The 27840-nt window shown below is 38.0% G+C and overlaps 2 long non-coding RNA genes across 8 annotated transcripts; one reads left to right on the forward strand and one right to left on the reverse strand.

The window, feature by feature from the left end:
• Positions 1-2249: 2249 nt before the first annotated feature.
• Positions 2250-12091, forward strand: LOC149107439 (uncharacterized). Of its 7 annotated transcripts, none has more exons than XR_016209467.1 (7): positions 2250-2717; positions 5082-5206; positions 5346-7657; positions 8725-8836; positions 9675-9746; positions 11150-11247; positions 11805-12091. It is a non-coding gene; the product is annotated as an uncharacterized LOC149107439 (long non-coding RNA). The 7 variants fall into 7 exon arrangements; XR_016209465.1 differs by lacking the exon at positions 9675-9746 and having other exon boundaries at positions 2284-2717; positions 5346-5410; positions 7577-7657; XR_016209464.1 differs by lacking the exon at positions 9675-9746 and having other exon boundaries at positions 2284-2717; positions 5346-5408; positions 7574-7657.
• An 807-nt stretch (positions 12092-12898) lies between these two features.
• LOC149107440 (uncharacterized) lies at positions 12899-21488 on the reverse strand. Its single transcript, XR_016209530.1, has 5 exons — positions 21428-21488; positions 21224-21313; positions 19914-20029; positions 18729-18816; positions 12899-14063 (listed from the first exon to the last, which is right to left on the reverse strand). It is a non-coding gene; the product is annotated as an uncharacterized LOC149107440 (long non-coding RNA).
• Between the last annotated feature and the right edge of the window lie 6352 nt (positions 21489-27840).

The raw sequence follows: 27840 nt of genomic DNA on the forward strand, positions 1-27840 counted from the left end.
ATTGTTCGTCAATGAAAAAAGTATTTCTGCAGAAGGTTATCACACTTCTTGATAGCCGCGCTGTTAAATTGAAATTTAGCGGCCAAGTTGATGGTAAAATATGGTGTCTTTTTCGGTTATTTGTATTGAAAAAGTACAGCAAAATATCGGACAATTTTGATCAGGTCATATTTTAGGCAATTTTTAATGAAGGTAGTGGAAAGTATTTGTGATGGCTCGAGAGATGATTTAGAATGAAAAGATGCCCTAGAATATCGAGGAGTGCGCAACCAGCTATCGTCGCTCAAGTAGAAATGACCCTGTTCTTTTTGCATATCCTCGTGGAATCACTCAAGAACGTTTTTATTGCGGTTCAGGTTTACATGATCTTTCGAATTCTCTCAAAGTTCTTCTCGCGCTTGGATCGTGTATTGTTAAGACGTTGACCAAGTGCTGTTTATTAAATATTTTACTTTCGCGAGTAAGTTGGACGATTCAGAATGCTCTTTTAACGCTAATTGCGTGCTAGATTGCGTTTACCTCGGTTGTTAGCTGCAATTCATTTTTTTCATCTAACAGTTTCATAGTGCAGAGAAAATAATTTTGGATAATAGAAAACAAAAAAAAACTCAGATGAGAGGACGAAGATCTTAAACGATATTGGGTGCCTAGCCTTCCACATTTCAATTATGGCCTTGTGGTAGTTTCTGATTTTTAGGGTTTAAAATTCAAACGTATTGTGAGAGGAATCTAAACGTTATGCGAGAAGCAGTTTTTTTACGCAAACGGAGTAATTAGCGATAACCATCAATCTGCAGAATTATGTCACTGGTGAAAAGAGAAAAAATATTGCAAAAAGAAAAGTTACAAGCGCGGGAAAATATTGAACTGATAGCAAGCGCTGGAACAAGGCGTAATCGACTGCAAGCGCGGGAAAACGTGTTATCAGTCACTGATGGTAAGCGTGGGAAAACGTGTTATCAGTCACTGATAGTAAGCGCGGGAAAATATTTTGTCAGTCACTGATGTTAAAGCGCGGGAAAACGCGTTATCAGTCATTGATAGTAAGCGCGGGAAAACGTAAGAGGTAGTAAAACTAGAACGGAGCAAATCTAGTGACGTTTGATTGGAGCCGCACTGTGCTTTAGAAACAAGTCATTTCTCGTTTGTTTTGTGCTATTCTGTTGCGACTAAATAATTTTTAAGTTGATGGTTAGATTGAAGTGGCTGTAATATAACGAAAAATAGTATTGCCTTTTTATACCAGATAGGAACAAAGTTAAGAAATATATTTTATGAAAATGAAATGTGTGTACGATTAAAAACTGTGATCAATCAATTAATCAATAGCTTTATTAATGAGTTTATTTTAGTTTCTTTGTCAATATCTTAAATACGTGATATATTTCCCTGAATATTCTGCCTCTTAAGCTCTGCCCTTTAGCCCTTCTCTTTTGTGTTTCGTTTTGCGTTCCATTTATACAGTTCGTCTTCCTTTCCTTTAGCTATTCCGTTTAGCGTTTTTTACTGTGCTCCCTTGTCTTTTCTGTGCGTTCCTTGGGTTTGCATCACCAGGACCGTAGCCAGAGAAAAATTATGACTGAGGCAAAGTCCATGGTTAAATTCTTTTCCTTGGCATTTACCAGTGTTTTAATTTCCCCTTTCAACATGGAAACAACAAAAACGAGAGAAAAAAAAAAGACTGAGACAAGTGCCTTTGTTTGCCTCATACTGACTAGTCTACGGCACTGCCTACATCGCCCTTCCGTTTAACAAGAGGTTCCCCGATCGAGGATAGTCTAAGTTACCTTGTACTACATTTCTTAAAACCAGAGAGCTTTCACTTTCTTGTCACCTGTGGAAACTGATTGTTTAAGAGCTGGCTCGAAGTTCGTCAAAAATACTCCGCCACGCGTAGTATTTTCAACTCTCTCCTTGGTGTTTCGAAATGTGGTTGAGCAAGGTCTTTCTTGCTCGATAGTATTCCATCACGTTCAAAAATTCAACTAGCGGAGAAGTTTTACTTAGCTCTCAGCCGCTAGAAACAAGTTCTGAAAGGTCTTTCCGTTCAGCGTCGTTATGAAACATGAATACCTGCGACAAGAATTTACTTCAAGCAAACCTTGCAAACACTTGCTTCGGATAAGATGGTTTTGACGTCTTTCCAAAGGATGAACTGTACTCAAAACCAATGCGTTTTGTGTAGTGGTAACTTGGTCTTTTTCTTCTTCAAACGTCCTCTTCAGTTGAATCTTGATCCTCTCTTGAGCCAATCAAATCGTCTCCAAAGCGAGATACTCCTGTCGGCTAAGACTGGGAACGAAGCTATCACGTGACACAAACACGACGTTGTGATCGAGTGAGTAAGAGGTAAAAACAAAGATAGCAGAAGACGTGTGCAAGAGGGAACAAACTTTTGAGTGTAATACTCTAGTAAATTAAAGGGGCTTTTTCTTGAGGCTGTTACACAAGAAAATGTAAACCTCTCGTTGAAAAATAACCGAAATGTTCAAGGTTAGCTTGTACGTGGAAAGACATTAAGTAATTTCGACTGGACACATCAAGGACATCAAATGAGACAACTTGGCTGAACGAACTGAAACAAAACTACAAGCCAGGATTGGATCAGATGAAGAGCAGAACAGAGGAAATGAGAAACGTCACCAGATAAAGATAAGATAAACACCAAATGACTGGCAGTACAGGACGACAATTGAATATTTGGCACCATAGAGCAGGTATGTTCATTAATAATTATTGTGAAATAATTGGCATGGAATAATCATTGACAAGCTCTAGGTGACACTCTCCACTGTCAAGGTATGCATGTGTATTAAACATATAAAAACGGTCAGTGTAAAATGCAGACAGCAGACCGGGGGATAAAATGTGTGGGTCCAGAAAAATATCCAACCTTTTCCCCACGGAGGCTTTTTTTTTCCCTGTTTGACCCCCCACCCCCTAGAATTGTCCATTTGAAGGTACCTTCCCCTACCACCTGGAATTTCCATGATTTTTCTACTTGAGGCCCCAACTGATTGGAAATTCCATATCCTCAAATAACAAGACTCAAGTCATTTATTTTGATCTCTTAGGCACTGTGATAAAATTTGAGGTCTAGAAAAAGTGCTAAACACTTGGATTCTGCTCATCCATCCACCAACAGTTTTTCTAGACCTCAAATGTGCATATTTATTTTATAAGAGAACATGGAACACCATCTTCTACTTGGTTTTTGTAAACAGACAGATGCAGAAGGGGGGAGAGGACACAATCAGGGAAAGAAATTCATTACCATGAATATCTGTGAGCAATGAGCGAGTTTCTAGTGCCAGTGAAAGCGCACCTATTAAAATTGAAGGCTTTCGTGCTAAAAGAGTGTATATAGCTTTTTGGGCCAATTTTAATTTTTTTCAGGATCGAGCTAATTTTTGGCAGACTGACTTGTTTTGACATGAAAAGTATCATTCTGTAATTGTTTTTGTTGATTTGCGCTTCGTTTTTGAGAAATAAGGTATCCAAAAATCTCAGTTTTCCAAGGGTATCTTTTGGAGATCTTTATTGCTGAACAAAAAACAAAAGAAACCTTTTGTTTTTCTAAACGATGTAGTCACTGAGGCGGGGCATTTGCCATTAATTTTTTGAACCGATACAAGTTTTATTATTTATATAACTACGTTATTCTCTTACTGTTGCTTTGTTAGCACAAGCAAATAAGGTGCTGAACGGGCCGGATTCAAGTTTGTTTTGTTGTGACACTGGCTCGATACGGGGTCGGTTGATTTTTTTTTCTGGTCTATTTCTCTACTTCTTTCAAAAATAAAAACATCTATTTAAAAAACCTGTGCTGTTGAAGCTGCTAAAAGTAACCATCTAAGTTTGCGTCACGTCAAAATCCACCTTTGAAGGATCCACTCCAAAAGATGCTGCTTGGAAAACTGAGTTTTTTTGCATATGTTATTTCTCAAAAACGAAGCGCAAATCAACAAAAACAATTGTGCAACGATGCTTTTCATGTCAAAACAAGTAAGTCTGCCAAAAATTAGCTTGATCCTGCAAAAAATAAAAATCGGCTCAAAAAGCTATGTACACCCTTTTTGCACGAAAGCCTTCAATTATGAGCCCTTGGTGACAGGGATGGAGAGCAAATGAGCAATTTTAAATTTAAAATCAAAGCAAAATTAAATCAAAGTAGTTTTTAATCCTTATTTTCAATGTTTTTTTAATCCGTTTTGGAGCTAGGAAATTCATAGCAATAGAAAGTTTTTGAAGGCCTTTGGTATTATTCACCATTTTTGTATTATAAACAAGGATTTTTCTTGCAAATTAGTGGCAAAATTCTGCTTATTGGTGATAACATTATTTTACACACAGTGAGTCTTGGATGCACACTTGCACTATTCAGGGCTCCCAAAAACTGCTGTCTGATCTTATGGGACAAGTACTTGCCCAGGGCATGCAAAATTTGAGTGCTACTTGTCCCAAGGGGAAGCTGGAATTCAATTTGTTTTTTTTCTGAGCCCAGACTGTTGAGTTAGATCACATGGATTTACTGGCTACATGTATTTAGGATATTGACCACTTCTTCCCTTAGACTCACAAAACTCTTGTAGCCAGTAAAAATCGTGACATCTTAAAATGTTTTAATTCAGGTGAAATCACCTCTCGCATTCATACCCATTGTTAAAGGCTCTCACTTTGCATGTAGAAGGTCTACGTCACCACTTGTTTGGGAAGTAAGACTTCACTTGAGTAGTTACATGTAGTGTTTTTAAACTAAACACAGTTCCCTTGAGGATATTTTCATAATTTATTGTAAATATATTGGTCAAGTGGTACACTATGTGGCTAAATGTAATTTAGGCAACGTTGACTTGAGCTAGTGCTGGTCAGCAGCCTTTCAGGGGGGGCATGTTCTGGGGGGTCTCATACAGGATTTTGCAGGACTTAAGAGTGTTGCTTGCTAGCTGTGGAAGAACTTGCAGTTTGCTTTGAGTGCCATTCATGTTTGTAGCATGCTTTTTCACCCTGCCTCCCTTCCTTTCACAGCTGACAGTAAATATACATGTGTGGGTAATAAGTATCTCCACTGATTCTGTCAGTATTACAGTGCCTGGTGGTTGCCGCTAGCAGTGTTGCCATGGATACCTGCATGGGCTGCCTGAGGCTCACATCTTGCTTAGCTCCACCTTTCTAAATGCACCTTTCCCAAGCTCATGAATTGGTGGTGAGTTTAACAGTTGATGGGTTAAGCATGTTAAGCCTGTAAGGCATGTGCTGTTTACAATTACATGTATTCCTTTGGGTTAATTAAATATTATTTACATGTAGTTTATAAATATCATTCATTTGTTTTCCTTCATCAGGAGAAAAGAGCTCAAGTGATAATGTTCTCTGTGACTAGACACTAAGAAACACAGAATTGCATCCAGTTAAGTATTTGCCCAACTTCATCCTGTATATCACAAATGTGTAAATTATTGTGAAGTTGTCAAACCCAGAATAAATATGGCCTGGTCCTGTGACAATTTGTTTTAACTGACTGAGAAAATTTCATTCCAATTTTTCTGACAGACTATTTCAATAAATTATTGTTTACTATTTCAAGTTAATTAATAAATTAATTAAAAGAGTGTAAGGTCACACAAACATGGATATGGTCAGTTCCACCGAAAACTCTACCGCAGTTTCTTGATCTGTGAAGCATAGACTGATCCCTCATCGAAATTGTCAATGCAAGATTTTAAGAAAACCTGTTCAGGAACAATTCGACTGTTTGCAAGCACTGAATGGATCTTGAGCTTTGTACAGGAGATTGGTGTAAGAACTGGCCCACGAGGTCAAGGGAGCTGGTTCCACCAAAAATCTCTTCCTGAGTTGCTTGATCTGTGAAGCATCAACGGGTCTCCCATCCAAATTACCAGTACAAGATAATAAAAAGACCTTGTTTAGGGAACAATTGGACTGTGTTCATGCACTGAATGGATCGTGAGCTTTGTACAAGAGATGGGTGTAAGAACTGGCCCACAAGGGAGCTGGTTCCACCAAAAATCTCTTCCTGAGTTTCTTGGTCTGTGAAGCATTGACTCGTCCCACATTCCAAATTGCAAGCACAAGAGAAAAAAACTTGTTTAGGAACAATTGTACTGTCTTCATACATGGAGTGGATCTTGAACTTTGTACAGGAGATGGGTGTAAGAAATGGCCCACAAGGGAGCTGGTTCCACCAAAAATCTCTTCCTGAGTTTCTTGATCTGTGAAGCGTAGACTGGTCCCACATCCAAATTGCCAGCACAAGATAAAAAAAAAAACAAACTTGTTTCAGAACCAGCACTGTCTTCATGACTGAATGGATCTTGAGCTTTGTACGGGAGATGGGTGTAAGAACTGGCCAACAAGGGAGCTGGTTCCACCAAAAATCTCTTCCAGAGTTTCTTGATCTGTGAAGCATTGACTGGCCCCACATTCCAAATTGCCAGCACAAGAGAAGAAAAAACTTGTTTAGGACCAATTGTACTGTCTTCATACATGGAATGGATCTTGAACTTTGTACAGGAGATGGGTGTAAGAACTGGCCCACAAGGGAGCTGGTTCCACCAAAAATCTCTTCCTGAGTTTCTTGATCTGTGAAGCGTAGACTGGTCCCACATCCAAATTGCCAGAACAAGATAAAAAAACAAAACAAACTTGTTTAGGAACAATTGGAATGTCTGGATGCGCTGAATGGATCTTGAGCTTTGTACAGGAGATGGGTGTAAGAACTGGCCAACAAGGGAGCTGGTTCCACCAAAAATCTCTTTCTGAGTTTCTTGATCTGTGAAGCATAGAATGGTCCCATATCCAAATTGCCAGCGTAAGATAAAAAAAATGTTTAGGAACAATTGAACTTTCTGCATGTGCTGAATGGATCTTGAGCTTTGTACATGTACAGCAGATGGGTGTAAGAACTGGCCCACAAGGTAGCTGGTTCCACCAAAAAATCTCTGTCTGAGTTTCTTGATCTGTGAAGCATAGACTGGTCTTATATTCAAATTGCGAGTACAAGACAAAATTGATCTTGAACTCCACACGAGATTGGTGTAAGAACTGACCTGTAGAGGAGTTGATTTCATATTGCCTTTGTGTGGTGCCTTTGTTTCCCTGTGTGTGAAAGAAACTGATACTACAAAAGAACAGTTCAAAAATGTCTAATAAATTGTTGCTCTGATTTGAATTTCAACTTTTTGCATTATTGAAACTGATCTTGAGAAAGTTTTAGTTTTCTCTTTTCTTAAAATTTAATTAACTTACCGATCTATTTTTTTCTGACTTCAGTTTTACAACCCAGATAAAATTTGAAAATTTATGTGACTACTCAACTCACTTAGTATATGTACTATCTTGAGTAGGATTTTGCCAAGTATTAAATCAATTTTATTCACTGTTTTGATTACTTATTATTTATTTGCCAGAAAATAAATGGCTGGTGCTGACCTGCAAACTGAGGAGAAAATTACTAATTAAATAATGATTAGAATTTATGATAATTTATCATCATTAACATTAACAATTTAGTGATTAATTAATATTCTTGAAATAAAATGTTTAACCTCCACAGGATTTTAAGACCAAAAGTATTCAACCTTACAATCAAGGATGTTGAACATGACAATCTTTCATCCATTTCACCAGAATACAGGTAGTCTCATTTGGAAACTTCAGATTGTCTTGAAATAGGTCCGCTAGGCGTACATATGGAACTAGCCTTAATTACTTACCCTTTACCCACATTCGGTGTGGTTGTAATTCAATCAATCATTTTTTATTCCTTAATATACATTTTACAGTTGGACTGGCCCATGGATAGCTAGCGCTAGTCTAGGTGGGCCAGTCTATCAATAGTTACAAATGTTTTTATTATTATTATTATTATTATTATTATTATTATTATTATTATTATTATTATTATTATTATTAAATGGGAAAGTGGAAAGTTAGGAAAAAGTGAATAAAATAAAAAAGAAAAAGTGGGAAAAGAATGAGAAAAGAAGTGAGGGGTAATTAGAGATCCAAATTTGGGTTTACCATTCATTGAAAGTGTAATCTGTCTTGTGGATCTGCAGACAATGTTCTGTTTTGGATGCAACTCTGCAAGAAATTTTACTATGCTTGTAAAAGGCATTACAAAAAACAAAAAATCAGCTGGGGTATCTGCAAAACGATTGGCTACAGTATTCAATGTGAATGCATTGTATACCCGACAGCCAATCATTGAGTCAGATAACTAAAAAATACAGCTAATCAATCACAGCACACATCATACTGTATATTTCAAATGTTATATATTTTCCTTTTTGCTCAAGTCTATCTTGGGATGATAAATTTATGAACCCAGCTTTGAAGTATATGTATGTAAATCATGGCAAAGACAATAATTATATATTTGTAATTGTGTACTGAATTTAAGGGAAATTTATTAGTGACGGTCATAAAAAAGTCAACATGGCATTGATTATTAGTTCGTGCTTCAGAACTGTTTATTTAAACTCAGTTTATTGTAGTCCGTTAAATTGCTGTAGTGTAACACAAACAATTATAGTAGATGTGTTTACGTTAGACAATTTACATCTTATTTGTGTTTATTCTTCGCCTTTTAGTATAAGACGACAGCTAGACGTACGAAATTTGATAGGGAAGTGGAATAAAGGTAATTAAAACATTTTTGTTTTTGACACTTAAATAAAGGTTCTTATCTTGTTCTTTCAGGTATCAACGATGGCTGGTTTCAAATGTACAAGAAGGTGACTTTCCAAAGCATCATTTACACTGTTGAAAAAGTTCCTCTCACATTGTTCGTTAACACGAGAGACAAACTCAAGTAAGTTATGTTGCTAACATTTACTGTGGATTTGATTACTTGATCAGCTGTGCTGAATGTTACCTCAATCAGCGCGTTTAACTAACCCAAGTTTACCGGATATAAAATCTGTGACAAAATTCTGTAGCCAGAATCAACTAATGGGACGAAAACAGTCACCCGCTTGCTGTTTTAAAGGGAAAAAAATTCTCGGTAAATAATTAAGAGCGATTTCAGACTAATTGTCAATGCAGGTTTGAGTCAGATTTCGAGATATGATGTCACATAGGGGTAGCAAGAGACCTGCTCCTTGAAAGATGGGTCACTCAGCCAAAATTGTGCTGGCTGGCAAACCCAGGGGTCTCTCTCTTATAAGTCTAACCCTATGCCAGAAACGGGTTGTTACATGTAGGTTTTATGATCGAAACTGCACGCACATCTAAAAGAAAATATTACTTTAAAGTACTTGCACAATGGTTGTAAGAAAATTGTTTGGTTGGTTGGCGTCTTTGCAGTATCCGAAGATGCTGTAAATTGTCTTGTTACAAATCTTGTGCTGTTAGAAAGATATTTTTGTTGGCGAGAAATTTTGTTAGAGAGAAATGCAGAGAGATGGGTATGAGAACTGACCTGCAAAGGAATTGGGTTCTCCAAGTATATTTTTTCTCTGGCCCCTGTGTTTCTGTGTCCTTAACATAGCGTGATTTTCACATCAAAACAGTTCAAGATAGAAACTTGCCTGGTTTTGAAGTTAGACTGTCTGCATCAGCATGGTACAAATTGATCGAATTGAGCTAGCGTTAGTACCAACCCGCTAAATGAAAAGGAAATACTGTTCAAATGTTCTTACCCTCCACAGCTTTAAAAACCAAAGTTGTTCAACTCAACCAAGATGTTTAATGTGATAATAATTGGTTTCGCTACAATACAGGTGAGCCCCCTTAGATATCTTTAATGGCTACGAATAGGTCCAATATGCGTACATGTGGTACTACGTTCATTATACTTCAACGGCGTTTGGTTTGGTTGTAACAGGGATCGGGATCCGATTTGGTCAGTGTTGGTTGAAATTGCAATTTAGTTTGAGAATTTTGAAAATAACATATCAGTGCTACTGTGTGGACCGGAGTACAATGTTCTGTTTTACAACCTCAGAACCATATGTAACATGTGTGGCTGGCGGGATTCGCGCGCGAGTGATTTTTGGCGGCGGAACCGCCATTTTATTGATTTTGTAGCAAGCGTGAACCAACCTTGAAAGCTTTTATGAGATTTTTTATTTAACTTTACCGCTACATAATTCAAGTTGCAAAACGGCAGAGAAATTTCACTACTGAGAATAACGAAACCGGTCATTAGACCAACATTGCGATATTGGCTGAACTTTGCTGCGTATTTGGTATAAGAATATCGAATACATCGAGCTATAAAAGTTTTGAAACTATTGGCGTCCTTTTCCATCCGTGTAAAAAGTATCGGTTTTTTAATGGTTGAACGCAAATTATATTTTACGATAAATTCTTTGCTCTTTTTCCTTCAATGTAAGCGATCGGATTTTGCACTGTAAAATTGATTTTTTAAAAATTGGTACACGAGGAAGGTTTGGTCAATTAATTTCTGGTTTTAAAAAGGAAAAAAGTACTTCTGTACGCCAGGACCAGTAATCGAACTCGCGACTCTGTCTAGTCCCGGAGCCAGAGACGCGCACCAAACCACTGCGCCAACTCGACGTAATACAATTTCGCGCGGAAAACTTGACAATTATTGTATTGTCTTTGAAAAGCCTCTAAAGGGAAAGTCAATAAAGTATGTATGTATGTATGTATGTACTACATAAGCATACGAGTGGCGCGCACTAATGGTCAGCGTGACGTACCTAAACAGCGCACGCAATGTAATACTTTGGTGCTTAATTGTTTTTGTTTTGTTTTGGGGGGAAATTTTATCTCGCTAAAGATACAAACGTAAAATTTATGATCCTCAGCTTTGAAGTATTAAAACGTTGAACAAGAAAATAATTATAAATTTGTCATGTTTACAGTTATCGCAGCGTTCTGAGATAATAAAATTTAATTTTAATAACCACTATTGGTCGTAAAAAAGGTTAAAGGGGAGCTGATTATTTGCGAATTGGAAAATATATGTATATTTATTTTAAAAAATAGGTTATTACCTTGTGAAAAAAAGCGTGATGTGTTTATCGCAGAACGGAAGAACGGCACAATTTGCATCTTATTTGCGTTTATTCTTGCCTTATATTTTAATTCATACGGAACGTTAACAGTGACAGTCGGATAAGATTAACTTCTTTTTATTACTTTTTGTTTCCCTTAGGCTTCAACAACGAGCAGCTTCAAAGTTTGAGAAGATGGCTTTCAAGGACATCATGCACGCTATCGAATGAATCCTCTGAACGCGATGGGCAAACTCGGGTAAGTCGTATTGTTTATATATTTGCTATACGTAATCTTTTCTCGTTCATATCAAGGCATTCAACAAACCCAAGTTTACGAGTGTGTAAGGAATTTTAGGTACAGAACTAGACAGATTTTAAACGGTTGAAACCTTTTGTTGCATATTTGGCCGTTAACTTGATTAGACGTCAACAGTACTTTTTCAAAGGTGAAGATGAAAGCAAATTTCGCTACGATCGATTTTGAATCGTGCCGGTTCAGGGACAGCTACATGCAGATTTACATGTGAAAGAAAATATTCTTTCTGAGAAATCGCGCAGTGAGAGTATGGAAGTTCAAGTGGAAAAATGTGTCTCGCTATAGTTGGTTTTGATTGTGCCGGTTTTGGTACATCAAGTACAAGTGCATGTAAAATTCGGAGATATTGTTTAAGTTTAAGTCATCGAAGGTATTGTATAAGTCTAAGTAGCTTCTAACTAAGTTGTTACGAGCATGTTCTTTTGGAATAATATTCTAAGTCTCTTAATTGGTGGGAAATATTTTTATGTTTTAAGTCACATTCTCTTTTATTTCAGATGCCTTTGAAATGACCAATGTGGGGAAAGGCGAAAGACAAAAGACAATCTTGCAAATGCCCTGAAAAAAATGAGTACCAGACAGGGAAATTCTCAACCTTGGAAGGAGAGCAAAAATTGATGTGGAAAACAGCCACCTCCCCGCCAGCCTTCAATAACTAGCATTTCTTTTATACTTATAGCGAGAGTTTTGAGCTCTCGTCCATGTAGTACAACTTTGCATGCACGCATGCGCGTTTGGTATCATATTTTATAATAAAATTTTTTCTAAGTCTTTTGGCGGGAAACGTTTGTATATGTAAAGTTCACTTGCGACCTCCTTCTTTCAGATGCCTTGAAAATGACAAGTTTTAAGAAATGGCCGAAGAATAATTGTCAACCTTGGAAGGAAGGCAAAAATTGATGTGGAACACCACCACCTCCCCGCCACCACCACTAACTAGCATTTCTTTTATACTTATAGCAAGAGTTTGGTCCACCCATCCTTGTGGTACAGTAGCCTCTAATACGCATGCGTATTAGGTGAGTGTCCCAGTTACAAGAAACCTAATGTACTGTACGTCGTGACTGTAAGTAACTGATTACTTCGTGTCGGTTTAAGCCGAAGTTCAAACTTCGCGTTTCCCGCCACGGAGGCATCAGTTACTTGTAAGCGACTGTAAGTAACCGATAACTTCGTGTTGGGAATCCGAAGTTTTTGCGGGTTACCCGACACGAAGTTAGTAACCTACAGTCACGACTTACAAGTAACTGATACCTCCGTGTCGGGAAACCCGAAGTTTGAACTTCGTTTTAAACCGACACGAAGTTATCAGTTACTTACAGTCACGACGTACAGTACATTAGGTTTCTTGTAACTGGGACACACACCTAGTACGCATGTGTATTAGAGGCTACTGTACCACAAGGATGGGTGGACCAAACTCTTGCTATAAGTATAAAAGAAATGCTAGTTAGTGGTGGTGGCGGTGTTCCACATCAATTTCGGCCTTCCTTCCAAGATTGAAATTTTCTTGTCTGGTACTCGTCATTTGTACGGCATCTGCAAAAGAGCCTTGTAAGCATGGTTTTCAAACTGACACAAGTTTGTAACATGATTTTAAAGTCAATTTATTTTGTAATACTACAGCAGACAAAAAACAAAAATTAATATTACAGTACAAATCTTTCGCGTTCAATAAACAACAGTGTACACGTACACGCTAAGTCCCTAACTCTTCGTCTTCTTACCTCCGTCATATTCTGAAGATGTTATGATCATAATAAAGCCCTGTGTTATTTTCCTCTAATACCTACAACTTTCTTGAGTTACCGCGATAATCACAATATATGGAACTAGATAATGAACTAATGACCCGCGACAGGGTTATATTACTAAACCATTGAGAAAAATAAAACAATTACATACCGCCGCTGTTTTCCTTCGACAACTACAAAGTTTACGAATAATTAATAGACTTCAAGAAGATTTAAAAATTCTTTCAACATATAACTGTCACTAAGTCTAAATAAACTTAGAAACTTCTATTCGTGATAGTACGAAAGATTGAAGGGTTTTAACCTAGCCGCGCTGTACGTAAACAACAACAGTAACATGTAAATTATAATGATCACAGAATGACATTCGATAAAATTACCATTTGCATTGTTTTTGGAATAAACAATTTGAATGACTATGAACTTCGCGGATATTCCAGATCGTAAACATTAACTTTTGGTGAGAAAATGCGTCATCCTTTTCATTGCCGAGGCTTCCAAACCAAGTAAATTCATCGGCACAGGAGCAATTTTTGTCCCTACTCGATTGGGAATAGTGAAGTAAAGAAAATTGAAATTTTCTTTTTTCTTTCACAAGGAGCCATTGAAACTTGCACCGCAGGAAAAAAAAAAATATTCGACACTAATTTTATCCTGCGAGTTTTCACCAGGCTAAAATGAAAGCCTATTTTTTTTCTTTGTGGTAGCCAGCCGGGTTTTTCCCGTTACGGTTTTCAAGTTTCCTTCTTTTGGTAGGTAATTTGACTATAGTGTCCTGACTCCAATAAAGTACTGTTTGCCACACAGTCCGATTCCAAAAACTATTTCTTAGAGGTAAGGGAGATCTAACCTGTCACCGGTACATACACTATTCGGTAGACATATAAAACCTATCGGCTAGTCACTCTTAGGCATCACCATAGTGTATGATCAATTCATCTTGAGGCTTCTAACAGTCTACCCAGGCCTCAGCTGCTCCTCGTGGCTAAAAAAGCGTCCTACCTGGAATAAATAAAAACAATTTCTCAGAATTCAGTTACAGCAATATTGCCCATCACTATTTTACGAATAATCTGTCGTTTCATTACGAACAAACAAAAGATGACACATAAAGGGACTGTGTCACAGTTGAGTTTGGTCCATATTTCGTTTAGCCAAATACTCGCTATGAAACACTATAGATCTAAAGGCTATAGATCTAACTGACAAAACCATACCTTCATTACAAACAAATTCCTGGGCGTTATAATTAAAGGTGACAAACGAGTTTAAGTTTAAAAACTGTTCATGTCTAACAGTTTTTCAAAACCCCATATCGCAATCCGTTTCAAAACTTGAGTTTTTGAAAACTTGAGAATTTTCTTTCGAAGGCACAATTCCATAGGCCTTGAAAACAGCGTTCTTATATTGTAATGTTGCAACATCATTTCTTCACTGTTTTTAAATGGTTGGTTTTATATTTCACTCAATTTGGCGGCCATTTTTCGAATGTCAAAATTTGGCTTAGATTCGTGACACAGCTCCTTTAAGCACCATTCGGTAAGTACTTCTTAATCTTAAAAATTCATTAAATACCGTAAATCCTCGAATTAGCGCCCCCCTCGAATAAGCGCCGCCTTCGAATAAGCGTCCCTCCTATCAGCCGAAATTTAAAATAAGCGCCCCCTCCCCTTCCCCCGTTTTGTGGGCGAGTAAAGAGGCAAAGGGTGCATAGTTTTCGTCAAGTAGTATTAGATTTGTACATTGTTTCAGTTTGTGAACACGTTTAGTGAACACGTTAAGTACTAACGGTGCCGCGATTTAAGCTTTAGGACCAGCACACACACGAGAGCTCGTTAGACGAAGCTCAAGACACCACAGTAAGACGTTATATTTCAGAAACCTCTATTTTGATCGGGCCGATGTAATTGCTGTACCCGCTTCCTCTCTTATTTTAAGGCTCATTCTATACTTGTGACTTGTTAGTGATCTATTGTCTTAAGAATCATGAATGAAGTAGCTCGTTCCGAGGGGAAGTGTGGAAGCTCTGTGCCGGAGAATGAATCCCAACCAAAGACTTAAGTCTAACGTTTATAATTTTCAAGATATGTGAATCGAACGCTTCATGAAAAGCTAGGACGAATTTTTTTCTCTGATCGTACCTTTTGAATAGGCGCAAATTTTTGTTAACACACACGCAGCAATTAAAGCAAAATTTGTCAATGATTTTAAATTCTGAACACAATTTTTACGGTTTCCTCATACCTAAACAACATTATGAAAACTACCTTGTAGTAATAAAAGGAACCAAAACAAAGCTAAACAAAACGAAATGGAAAACAAACAAACGCTATTTGATTCAGTTTTGTGGAGATCATTCCCGCTCCACAGTCTAGATGAACACAGGTACGGTTACGGCTCGGAACTTTTCTTTTTTGCCTTCTTGTTTTGTTTTTGGACGCGCCTGTTCACTGTTTTGACCGCTTAAAACTTTTAAAGAACGGGAAAAGATATATTGAATTAGATATATTGAATAGACATTTAATTCTTCAACCAAGGTAAAATGAAATCGCAGCAAGACTAACAGTGAAGATAAATTTTGCAAGACGACGCAGTGGTACCAATCACGTCTAGATTGTCACGTGACTACAAAAAAAAGGTCCCTAAGCTCTCAATAAAATACAGGGTTCGTACCCTTTTTCAGAAACAAATTTCCAGGACTTTTCCAGGACTTTCCCCAGGACTCAGATTGATTTTTTCAGGACTCTAAAATTTACATTACCCCTTTCACTCCCAAGATCTCAATTTTAATTCTCCTTACTGTGTGCCATACATTTCATATTTTTTACTTGAGTTTAACAGATTTCCAGCACTTTCCAGGACCAGTAGCCCTTTTCCAGGACTTTCCACTCCTGGAAAATGCCACAGTAAAATTCCAGGACTTTCCAGGTTTTCCAGGACCCGTACGAACCCTGAAAATACATGTTTCACGAATTCCACCAGCCAGAAAAAGAAATGATGAAGGATGCAAAGATCTGTTGAAATACACACAGCAGATTAAAGTGCCCCTATGATCAAATTCTCCACATCCGTTTTCGTACACAATAAGTCTGTCCTAATTATGTTGCCAAATTTCAATCTATTACGAACATCAGAACTCACGTTGTTTTGGACCTTTACTTCCGAGAATTTGCGGCCGCAATTAACTTTCCTTGTTCCAAGTCTTGGTTGAGAATTGGAGTAAATGACGTCATTTTCTCAAAAATACCATACGAGTTGAAATTATAATAACGATTAGTACAGCAATTCCCATAAAGAATAACAAAAACTTTGGCTCTTATATTCGTGCAATTTTTCCACACTAATTAACAATTAGATTATGAGCTCGAGATTTCTATCGGCCTCATCAACTATCACCTCATAAAAATCGAGAGCGAATAATCTAATTGTTTTAGTAGAATCCTAACCGAAATTAACCCAAATAACGGTTTCCAATTATTTTTCTCCCCATTATTGAACTTCAGGCTAACAAAATCGCACGTATTGAATTGTCCTTGGTAATTTGCAGTTGTTTACGCGCGCGCACCCGGTTTTTCAATAATTTCAAGTTTTTAAAGTCAAGAAACCGTCAATTTCCTTTTTTTCAGTCATCTCAGGAATTTAATTATCTATTTACATCTAAACTTTCTTCCAAAACTTCGGAAAAACGATAAAAAAGTCGCATTTCGTGGACGATCGACAGCTACTGCACTCTAATGGCTGATAGTATACGAGTAGCTTAGCCAATCAGATTGCAGCATTTGCATTAGTATACTGGTAGAATTCTACTACTTGTTATTATAATTTTAACCCGTGTGGTATTTTTGAGTAAATGACGTCATTTACTCAAATTCTCGACCAAGACTTGGAACAAGGAAAATTAATGGCGGTCGTAAATTCTCGGAAATGAAGGTCCAAAAACCGTGAGTTCTAATGTTCGTAATAGATTGAAATATGGCAACATATCCAAGAAAGACCTATTGTGTTAAAAAAAAGGTAAAAAAAAATGGATAAGGAGGATTTGATCATAGGGGCACTTTAAACAAATCCTCTGAGAAAGGATGCTCCCCCCATCCCCCCATACCCCCGCCACCACCAAAAGTAACTGAAACGCTCCCGAAGAAAAGTCTCTTCTTTAAAGAAAAGTTCCCCTCCACGTACTGACAATACTTTGATTCTGTCGTTTACACTGTCGGGTGCACCGAATCTCTGATGCGCCTACGTGTATATAACAGTCACCTTCATGTCGATAAACGATCGGAAGTGTCACGAAAGGCGACAACCAGGAACCATTTCCAATCGTACTTTCTTGAAAGCCGTAAAATTTTGTTAAATTGCAAACGCATAATTTAGGCCAAAATGTATCCTTCGTTCTGAATTTAAAACTTTCAAGATATCAATGACATATTCACAAAAAATCTTGCAGCATTCAAATGCTAAATAGACAGAAGCTGTGATATTTGATAAATTATTTGTGTCGACAATCAGATGTGTATTACGTGGTGTAGTGGAGATCACTGTCGCGTTTCAATCCGGAATTCAAGACGGTCATGGGCTCAACTTCAGCTCGGATCTTTATTTTTTTTTTTCCTCTTTCTTTCCTTTTTATATTTTTATCTATTTGTTTATTTTTCAATGGACGCGCTTGTTTACTGTTTGTGCCCCTTTCAAAAAAATCATAAAAATAAACAAACAAAGAGGGACTGTCCGCGGTTGACTAGTAATTTCTCGGACTGACTACAAGTCAACTCAGTCAGGGCGGTAAATCAGCATTGAGATGAAGGTATGAATAATTCCACCGGATTAAATTTATAATTATTTGACAGCGGCTAAGCAAGGTTACCAAAATAGCCACGTTGGACGATTATTATATTTTTGTGTTCACGGTAGGAGCCATAGTTCTTAAATTATTTCAAAACGTTTATAACATTCTCAAACGGCAATCGCGTTTGCTTTGTCACGTGACTACAAGTGACCAAGGTCCTATAGAACAATGAAGGCACGATCAAAGAAAATTTACATTTTGATCAACCGAAACAAACGAATAATTTTCCTATCTTATTCTCGCAACATTTTCGCAACGAAATATAAAACACTTTCTCCGTGTTTCTATCAAATTACAGAAACACTTGTGAAAGTTTGACGAACACCAAAAAGACGTGGAAACATTCGCATGCGCCTCGCGTTCCCATAACTCGAAAAAACAAGGGGATTGTTTCTATATTTTGAATAGTTTTTCACGCATTTTCTCCTGAGTTATGTTATCATAAGAAAAGTGAACGAAAACGAGATTCAATCGCAGCTAATCCGCTGAAAAATTATTATAGTTATTTACTCCACCCTCCCGAAAAGAATCAGCGAACGACAGAAAAGTTTACTTAAAAGGGCCCTAGTCAGACACACCTTTGTTTTTGTTCACATGCAAGCATTCAGCTATTATATTTTACTCGGAGCATGTCGAAACGAAGGAAATCACAGTGAAACAACTAAAGATAATTAAACAGACCCAATATAGCTCCTTTTAATCTAAAAATAGTATGGAATTTAGAAAGCTACGCCAGCTGTCAAGAGTGCGCTCAGATCCAACTTCAGGAGGATAATTGAGAATCTGAGCCAGCTTACGTTTTGTGCATAAGAAAACGTGTTTACCTGGGTCCTGGACTGCGATCTAATCATCCATCTTGAATGACAGTGAATGTGTTCATCCTCTTCTTGCTTTGTCCTGATTTGTCTCCACCTGAAAACGAGAAAGACCAGAAAGACTAAGATCAAATGATTAATAGACCCTTTGCATAAATGGCGCCTACATTTAAATAACAATACTTATAAATCCTTAGCCTCACATTCATGTAAAAAAAAATCCTTTGTCTTGAAACATGAGTACGAAGCTAAGGATGTATAAACTATTGTCATTCAAATTTAGGCGCACAATGCTCAAGATCCATTCAGTGCATGAAGACAGTCCAGGCTCCAATACAAGTTCTTATTTTTCACTGTTTCTTATGGGACCAACTCTGGGCCTCACAGATCATGAAACTCTGGAAGAGAATTTGCTGGGTGGAACCAACCCTTTTACAAGTCAGTTCTTTTACCCAAGATATCTCTTGTACAAAGCTCAACTGATCCATTCAGCACATGCACACAGTCCAGGTTCTGAAACAAGTTCTCATTTTTCACCTTTTTTGTGGGACCAAGTCTCTACATCACAGATCAAGAAAGTGAGGTCCAAGAGAATTTGCTAGGTGGAACCAACCCTTTTACAAGTCGGTTCTTACACCCATCTCTTGTTCAAAGCTCAAGACCCATTCAGCCTATGAAGACAGTCCAGGTTCCAAAACAAGCCCTAATTTTTCACCTTTTTTGTGGGACTAAGTCTCTGCCTCACAGATCCACAACTCAGGAAGAGAATTTGCTGGGTGGAACCACCCTTTTACAGGTCAGTTCTTACACCCATCTCTTGTACAAAGTTCAGGATCCATTAAGCACATGCAGACAGTCCAGGCTCCAAAAAAGGAGTCTTATCTTGTAACTTGTTTTTTTGTGTGTGTGTGTGCGTGGGACCAATTCTCTGCTTCACCAATCAAAAAATTCAGAATAAGAATTTGCTGGGCAGAACCAATCCCAATCTGGGCCAGTTTTTTCATTGTACACATATTTCTTGTTCAAAAGGTCCATTTGGTACATGCAAAACATCCAAGTTCCTACACAAGTTTCTTAGATAATATCTTGTCAGTGTGATTCTGATGTTAGACTAATCTTTTTTGTCATATTGTACATCTAGAACTGAAATGTTCTCAGTAACCTCTGTGATCACAGGCCAATATGTGCACTTACCATACTGCTGTCTGATAGTCCAGCTCAGTGATCGTTAAGATGCAATGCTTAATTTGAGTCTCCAGAAATTGTTAGGGGTCCTCATGTAAGTCCCAATCCCTCAGTATTACAGATCCCTTGATCAAACAAAAAACAACATTAGTTTTAAAGGTCAAACTGATTCATCTGCCTAATATATCAAGTTAAATTGAAGCACACAAGTTTGGACCTAAAAAAAACATAGCTATCTGGTTCAGCCAATTCCCATTTAACAATTATAATATTATTACCCTAGGAACTCAATGTTTGTTATAGTATTGTCTCATAACCCCCTGACTGATCTATTTAACATTAGAACCAATAGAACTTTAACCATCGAAAGTTTTGCTTCAGGTGTCCATATAACCTAAATTATGTAAGTCAAATTATTCTCACATTTTGATTAGTTCTTACTTTTGATCAAATGAACCTATTAAAACACTTCTTGGCTTCTCCACTGGTTAAAACTGATTCCATGTTGTCATGTGCTTGTTCAGTAAAAGATCACAGAAGACATCAAAATGTGGTAAGAACATCAATGACACACTCAACTATTGTCTCATGCACTGTATATTTTTTACTGCATTTTGACCTCATCTGCAATCTACTACTGAACAGATGCACAGCAACATGGAATCTATTTGATGTAAAGTTTATATGAAATAATTCGTATATGAACTGCGGTTGTAGATGAAAGTGAAGAATGATCATCGCAGTTAATTTTCCAATTTAAGCAATTGGAAAGAAGAAGCCTGAAAAAAAAATCAGGGCTTCAACGAGGCTTTTTTCAGGCTTCTTCTTTCCAATTGCTTAAATTGGAAAATTAACTGCGATGATCATTCTTCACTTTCATGGAATCTATTTGTTAACCCTTTGAGCTCCAATTACGCATATATGCATAATTAATGGTTGTGCTCTTTGTATCACTTGTGACATCATCAATTTAAATGTCTTCAGATATTTTTGATAAGCTGATAATAGACTAGGCTAGGCCTTATAGTACAATGGTCAGGTTTACATATCGACGACATTCTCACGTCACAAATCGAAAAACAACTTTTAACTTATCAGTTTTGGTGCAAAAACGATGGTAAAATTGAAGCTTGTTTTTTAGCTTTATTAGTAGAAATGGACCTTGATCAATCATAGGCGTAGTGGACCATTAGTTTGTTGGTTTTATCCCTGACAACACAGAATAATCTCTGATGGGCACAAATGTCACGTTCATGTCCTGTCTTATTACCTAGTCTGGTAGCTCTTAGTTAAATATTAAAGGTAGTCAAAAAGCTTACCTTATGCGTCCATTCTTCTGATTCCTCCGGAGGTCTTCAAACACAACATCTCCTCATTCCACAATATGGCTTCAACAAGCAAAAAAAAAACTGAAAAAGTAAAGAAATTTAGCTTATGCCTCAAACCAGGTAACATCAACCCACTGATGCAAGCCTTTGGACAGACCTCTGAAGTTACGGTAAACACAATTTTCCACTATTTACCTTTCACAAGTGCAAGATGGCGGAGACGAACTGCGCGCGCAAAGATCAGAGGGAAAAAGCGGTTGGCAGACGGGAAGGAGACGTGGGGAGAGCGGCTGTCTGCGCAGCACGTTGAAGGGGTGGGGAAGGGCAAGACGTCCCCAAAAACTGTGGATCACCAAATTCCACCATTATCAAAGAGTTTAAGGTTTAGTTATTCAACAAGACACGAAAAACCTCGGCTCATCTTCTTGCGAACATTATAAATGCAGAACCGCAAATTCCAACTGACAAATTCCTGGATGACTGCTTGTTTGTTTGATTGTAGGAAACTGTTGAAAGGAATATCATGAAAGTGCCAGCATCAAGTTTTGCGGCGCGTTTTTTTCTTCCCTTAATAGATTCAGATCTTGGGGAAAAAACATAAATGACCTTTTCAGTGTATGCTGGGTTATATGGTATCAGAGACAACAGTATTCACCGGCTAGCTGCAATCCTGTTCACCTCTGTATTCAGCCGCCTCCGTTAACCCACTAGATTGCGAAGAATATCAATTTTTCTCTATCAATCCGTTAAACAAAATTAACGGTACGACATGTGTGAACCACGAGCACAGTAGCACCTCCCACTAACCCTCACCTCTCTACGACGTCCACTTTAAAAAGCACAGCCCCCCTACAATTTTGGGCATAGATGGTCCCACACATATAGTTTCCCATGCATCTCGGGCGCGAACAGATGATCCCATAGTTCTCGGGCTAAGAGGAAGAATTAGAATACACATACTCCTAAGAGCTCTATACAGATTCCTTGATCATTTATACTGACGAGAGAATACTTTCCCACTAATTTTCAAAATGCGGAAAAATTCAATTCCTCAGGCTTCATGTTAACAGTGCAGTTTTTCCCTGCTTTTAGCACTATCTCCAGCTGAGGTTACATTGACTGTCCTTTCCCGTTCCAATGCTTTAACGCGTTTCCTTCCGAGTTTGGTCATGAAATTTAACTTGCATCGTCTTACCACAATTTTCTTTAGTCTCTGTGTTCATTAACTTGAGGGTTCCCGGTTGTGTTCCTCTCCCAACCCCGCTTTCCGTATTCCTTGTTTTGGCGCCAGTCCCAGAGCTTTAAATTTTTTTCAATTCGCTACTCCTAGTTAATTTGATCATCAGTTTAATTTGATTATCTCTTGCCTCTTTTCACGTCTCCCCTTGTCCATTAGCTCGCGAGTTCCCCAGTGTGTGTCAGCCCCTCCACCCCCCTCCCCCCGCTTCCACCGCATTACGCACTCGCCATTTTCGTGCTTTTTCCAGAGGATCCATTGTATCGAACTTTCTTTTCGTGCGCGTTTCCCTGCAAATCTGGTCATTAATTCAAAGTGCTTCGCTCTTTTGCATCCTGTGTTGATTATCTGTGCCTGTTTTTATGCATATTCTTATCCAGAAATTGAGACTTTCCCATTGCGCGTTCCTCACTTACATTACGCGACCTCTGCTTTGCGCTTTTTCCAGCGCCTTTAATGTATCTCATTGCCCTCTTGCGATTCGCAGTTTTTCCAGAGATTATTTTGTATCTAACGTTTAATTAAATATTGAAATGCTTAAGGCGTCAAACTTTTTTAACTTTGTTAGGATCGGAAACGTCTTTTATTTGCACATGTTCTCGAAGATGAGACACTTATGCAGTTATCATGACAATCTATTCATAATTTATTTTGGATGACAAATTTGTACAATATATTACATTTTTCAGTTTTACAATTCTCTCTGCGCAATGTATATGGGGCATGGTCACAAAATATATCATATTCTTTAGCAAGTGACAAGCGACAAGTGACATGAGTTTGTTTGTTTGTTTTTTTGTTTTTGTTTTTGTTTTTGTTTTTTGCTTTTCCGCGATTTCCGAGATGGTCGGAAAAAAATTACTAGTAAGGGTTGTACGCGAGGGATTGTTCTATGTATACTTTTCAATCTGTTCGCCATGAGGTAGTCTCCTTTTGATGGCATTGTCACGCAACGATTCTCCCAGTTAAGAAGCGTTGCGTGACGACCTAAATATGGGTTGTCACGCAACTTGTTGAGGTTGCAACTTGTTGAAGCAAATGTTTAAATGGATACTATCAATACAGGAATAGATCTACAGATTTTTGATCATGATATTGGGAAGTCCGTGACGTCGTATCTTCCATCCTCCAAGTTCTTTTGCTTCAAGCCTGAGATACTTCAGCCATCTTCGATACTCGCGACTGGTAGATGCTCTGAAAACGTACGTCTCTTTGCCTATTGACATGATTTCAAAGGCGTCCTTCCGCTCTGCAGCAAAACAGTATGCAGCCAATGAGAGGCGATACTTCATGTGATATGTCAAACAAGAGAGACCATGTTTTATCACATTTCAAAATATTGAGAGGAGAGTTGAAAATACGACTCACAGTGGAGTATTTTTGACGAACTTCGAAAAGTTTGGAAATGTGGTGAGCCACTGTCTCTAATGTTTGATATATCTTTTCAGAGGAATCCACAACCAACGTCACGGTTATGATCTCCCCTATTTAAGCCGAGTGAATTATTGATAAGTTTGAGATTAAACCCTCACAAATTGCTCAATTAAAACAGTTTTTTCTAATAAGACTATCTTTTTATATATATACGCATTGTGAACCTATTTTTTCAACTTACCACGGTCTCTGTAAATTACACACATGTCCAAGTACAGTGGCTCCTGCGAGACAAAACAAAGCGAAACTTAGAAAAGATCAGAAAACTTGATGCTTTCTTTGTTCCAGAGTGATTGGCAATGTGATTGGGGGATAAGAACCCGCAGAAAATATAACCATTATCTATTGAATAGGTTTCCTGCGGACCAGATATGTTTTGGTTTTGAGCATCTTGACAGCAACAAACATTACTTGCAAAAAATTTTGGACGATTTTAATTTCGGACGAATAAAGTGCCCCAAAATAAAACCGTCCGAAATTTTTAAGCTTCAACTAGCGCCAGAGCTCCTAATTTCCTTTACTGATGCCCGACTTTATGGAGCGAACTCTAGTTGAGACAAGGCTTGAAATACGTAATGGCTGGATGGTGTATCTGTAAAATCTCGAGGGTGCAGTAAAACTATCATTTTCATAGATATTTTTTCGGTCTAATTTGTGTTTTGTTGGCGTTAACTTACTTCAGCTATAAGAAATAACACGCAAACTGCGGTGATACATACATACTTTATTGTGATAAACATGGCAATAAAACGCATGTTAAAAAACAAAGTTCATTTACTTGACGTTTCGTATGTTTCAACATACATCTTCAGAAGTGACCGTTAGGAATAGAAGTAACAACTAAATTTCAATTTAAAATAAGTAACTAATTAACAATAACAATGACAGAAGCTGAGAAAAATTTGCATATAAATAATGCAAACTAATAAAGATAATGCTTTTCGCTGCTTACATTATCATTCAGGGCGGGTTTTAATTCCCTTATTAGCAGAGTCTCTTTTATCTTGCAGTGTGTATCCGTCCGACCTTTTGTTAATATATCAAAGTGGTCCCATTTGAAGTTGTGACCAGTTGACGTGACGTGGTCTGCAATAGCAGAAGCATGACAGCTACTCGTGATCGATTTAAAATGTTCAGTTTTTCTGTCATGCAATCTACGTTTTGTTTTTCCAATGTAGAAATCCTGGCAGTCCCAACAACTAGCCTTATACACAACTTTTGACAGTTGGGAACGGTTGATCCTATCTTTGTAGGGAAATAAAGACTTAATGTGATGAGCGCTTTGGAAAATAACCCTAAGATTAATACAGCCATAAAACTTATTAATACAGGTCTTCAGTTGTTTGGAAACAATTTTGCTTTGTACCCCTAAATAAGGTAGAACTAATATTATTTCCTTTTTAGGGACTGTGGTGGTTTGATTCTTTGGTTTGCGTTGCTGCCTGTTCAGAACATCATTAATGTTGTAATTGATAACACCCGCAGGGTATCCATTTTGTAACAACAACTTCCTCAGTTCATTCAAACAAGAGTGCAAAAGAGAAGGTGACGAACAGATGCGGAAACAACGAAGAGCCGTGAGAGTTCGGATGAGGTTTACTTTGTATTTCCTAGGGGCGCGTTGACAAGTACAAGACAAAGTTTGACAGAGCTCGAGAAACGTAACTTTTATGAAGAAAGCCAAACTCTCGTCGAAAAAGCCGCTAAGAACCTAGTGTCCATATGGTTCCTAATTTTTTCTAACGTACGTTTTACTCTCTTACTAAAGCCATACGGTTGTTCTGAAATTCAACACTAAATGTAAACCAAGTCCGCCAAGCGCACGTGGTAGAATGACTTGGAACCCAAATTTTTGGTTGAAATATTACCTTAGAAGGTAGAATGCAAAGAAATTGATACTAACCGTTGGCAGAGATGGGTGTCAACCGACTTCTCTTCCCCAAACGTCGACGCCATTTCTTCTTCGAAATAGGAATTCGCTTCTCGTGTAGAAGGGAACAGTACACATCTTAATCCGACGGCATACATCTCAAAATGACAAATGAACACCTCAGATTAGCAATAGTCATCATGAACGTGCAAAATAACATTAGACCAATCAGTTACCAGGCACGTCACGAATTTTTAATGACAACGCCCTTTGCACGCTTTCTTCTGCTACAACTTTACATTTCCGTTGTTTACATGGAGCCCACTTGAACTTGTATGAACTGAACAAACAAAAAGGTCATTTTTCAAATGTAATTAAGCTTTTTTTACAGTTCTTGTATGACTACCTCTCCGGCTTATTTTGAAAAGGAATTTGGTAGCGTTCATTTTATCATTCAAAGATACAAAAACTGATTAGTCATTTTAATTTTTTGTCCCACGATCCACTCACCCTCATGCCACACGAAAACCGCCGTTCAGGAAAAGTGGCCAAAAAGCACGTTTGTCTAAGTTTGTAACAGTCAGAGCCTCAACGAAAAATCCTTGTTTTAAATTTAGCCATTGGCAGTTGTGTTTCGTTTTGGCGGGAAATGCGAGAAGCGACCACGCAACAATGTCAGTCCTTGTGTAACTAGCGCCAGTCCCAGGCGTAGAGAGTCGCGCTTGCGGAGAAACTGCGCACAATTTTGATGAGGATGAAAGGAACTCACCGGGAACCCAATGGGAAAGTGGGGGTTGCAAATAGTGGAACGCACGGAAAACGTGAGATGAAAGTTTTCATAACGGGTGACTCTTTTCTTTTAAGTCAGAATAAAAACATTAAAAATATCAAGTTTTTAGTTAGCCTGACATCTCTATAAAATTTGATTATTAAGTCTCTTGTTGCCTCCTATCTTTACAAAAAGTCGTGTTTAGGGACTGGTCAAAGAGTACAGGGGGGTGGGTCGGAGAATTTGAAAATGTAGTGGTTAGAAAACAGATGACTCAACACCTCCATTTGGCACAAAACAGAGTGACCCACCCCTAAACGAAGGTTGAAAATTACATGATCCACCCCCTATAAAACATGACATTTTTTAGTTTGTCATCTAAAAAAGTTTTCTTTTATCTAAAAATAATGTTTTCTTTTACTCTTGCAACTTTAAGTTGTGTCCATACCCTAAATCTTTCACACTCGGCCTCCAGCCTCACTACGCGAGGAACAGTGATCCATCTAGAAAAACGCTGTAGTGAGTTCTGTTACTCACACGGCCAGTAAACTACGAGTCCCAGGCCCAAGGGTGTGAGTCCTCGATCCATCAACCTGTCGCGTACCCTTAGGGACAAATGTAGACACAAGTTGGCCATTTGGTGTTCTTGAAGACCAGCATGTCGAAGAGTGCAGTATTTTGAAAATTTCAGCTCTGGAACTCTCTGGCTTATTCCGTTAGACTTCTTAGCTTTCGTACAGATTTTATAAATACATGAGATTGCCATCTCTATTGTACACCAGCCCCTTGTACTTTTTCAGCTACGGCCCAAAACATTTTCGTCGTCTAGAACTTGAAGGAGTTACCTCTGTTGTGAATTGTGTCAAATGTGTTCCAATTCCTGTTTTAAACCAGGATGACCCACCCCTCACGGGCAGCTGAAAAGAACGACCCACCTCTCACCGCAAAGGTCTCAAAAACTGATGACCCACCCCATCTCCACTCCCACCGATCCCCCAATGTTTTTAGACCAATCCCTTATTAATAAGGTTTGCTCTGGTTTGCACAAGCTGATCCACTCTTTAAAAAGTCTTACCATATTGATTAACAACTTAGAAAATGAGCCTGGTAAGACGGAGATGCTGGAAGGGATTTTTAGTATTTCTTTAGTAACGCAACAACGTAACGCAACGCAACGCAACGCAAGTTGTAATGTGAGTTGGGTATGTTTTTCTAGAAGAAGTTATCCTACCTAATAAAAGCATATTATAAACATTGCCTTTGACACTGGTGTGAACTAGGGGACTAACTATAAGGCA

Source organism: Orbicella faveolata, unplaced genomic scaffold (genome assembly GCF_042242905.1).
Source record: "Orbicella faveolata isolate gen_17 unplaced genomic scaffold, um_ofav_v1 contig_27, whole genome shotgun sequence".
In the NCBI taxonomy this organism is placed as follows: Eukaryota; Metazoa; Cnidaria; class Anthozoa; order Scleractinia; family Merulinidae; genus Orbicella; species Orbicella faveolata.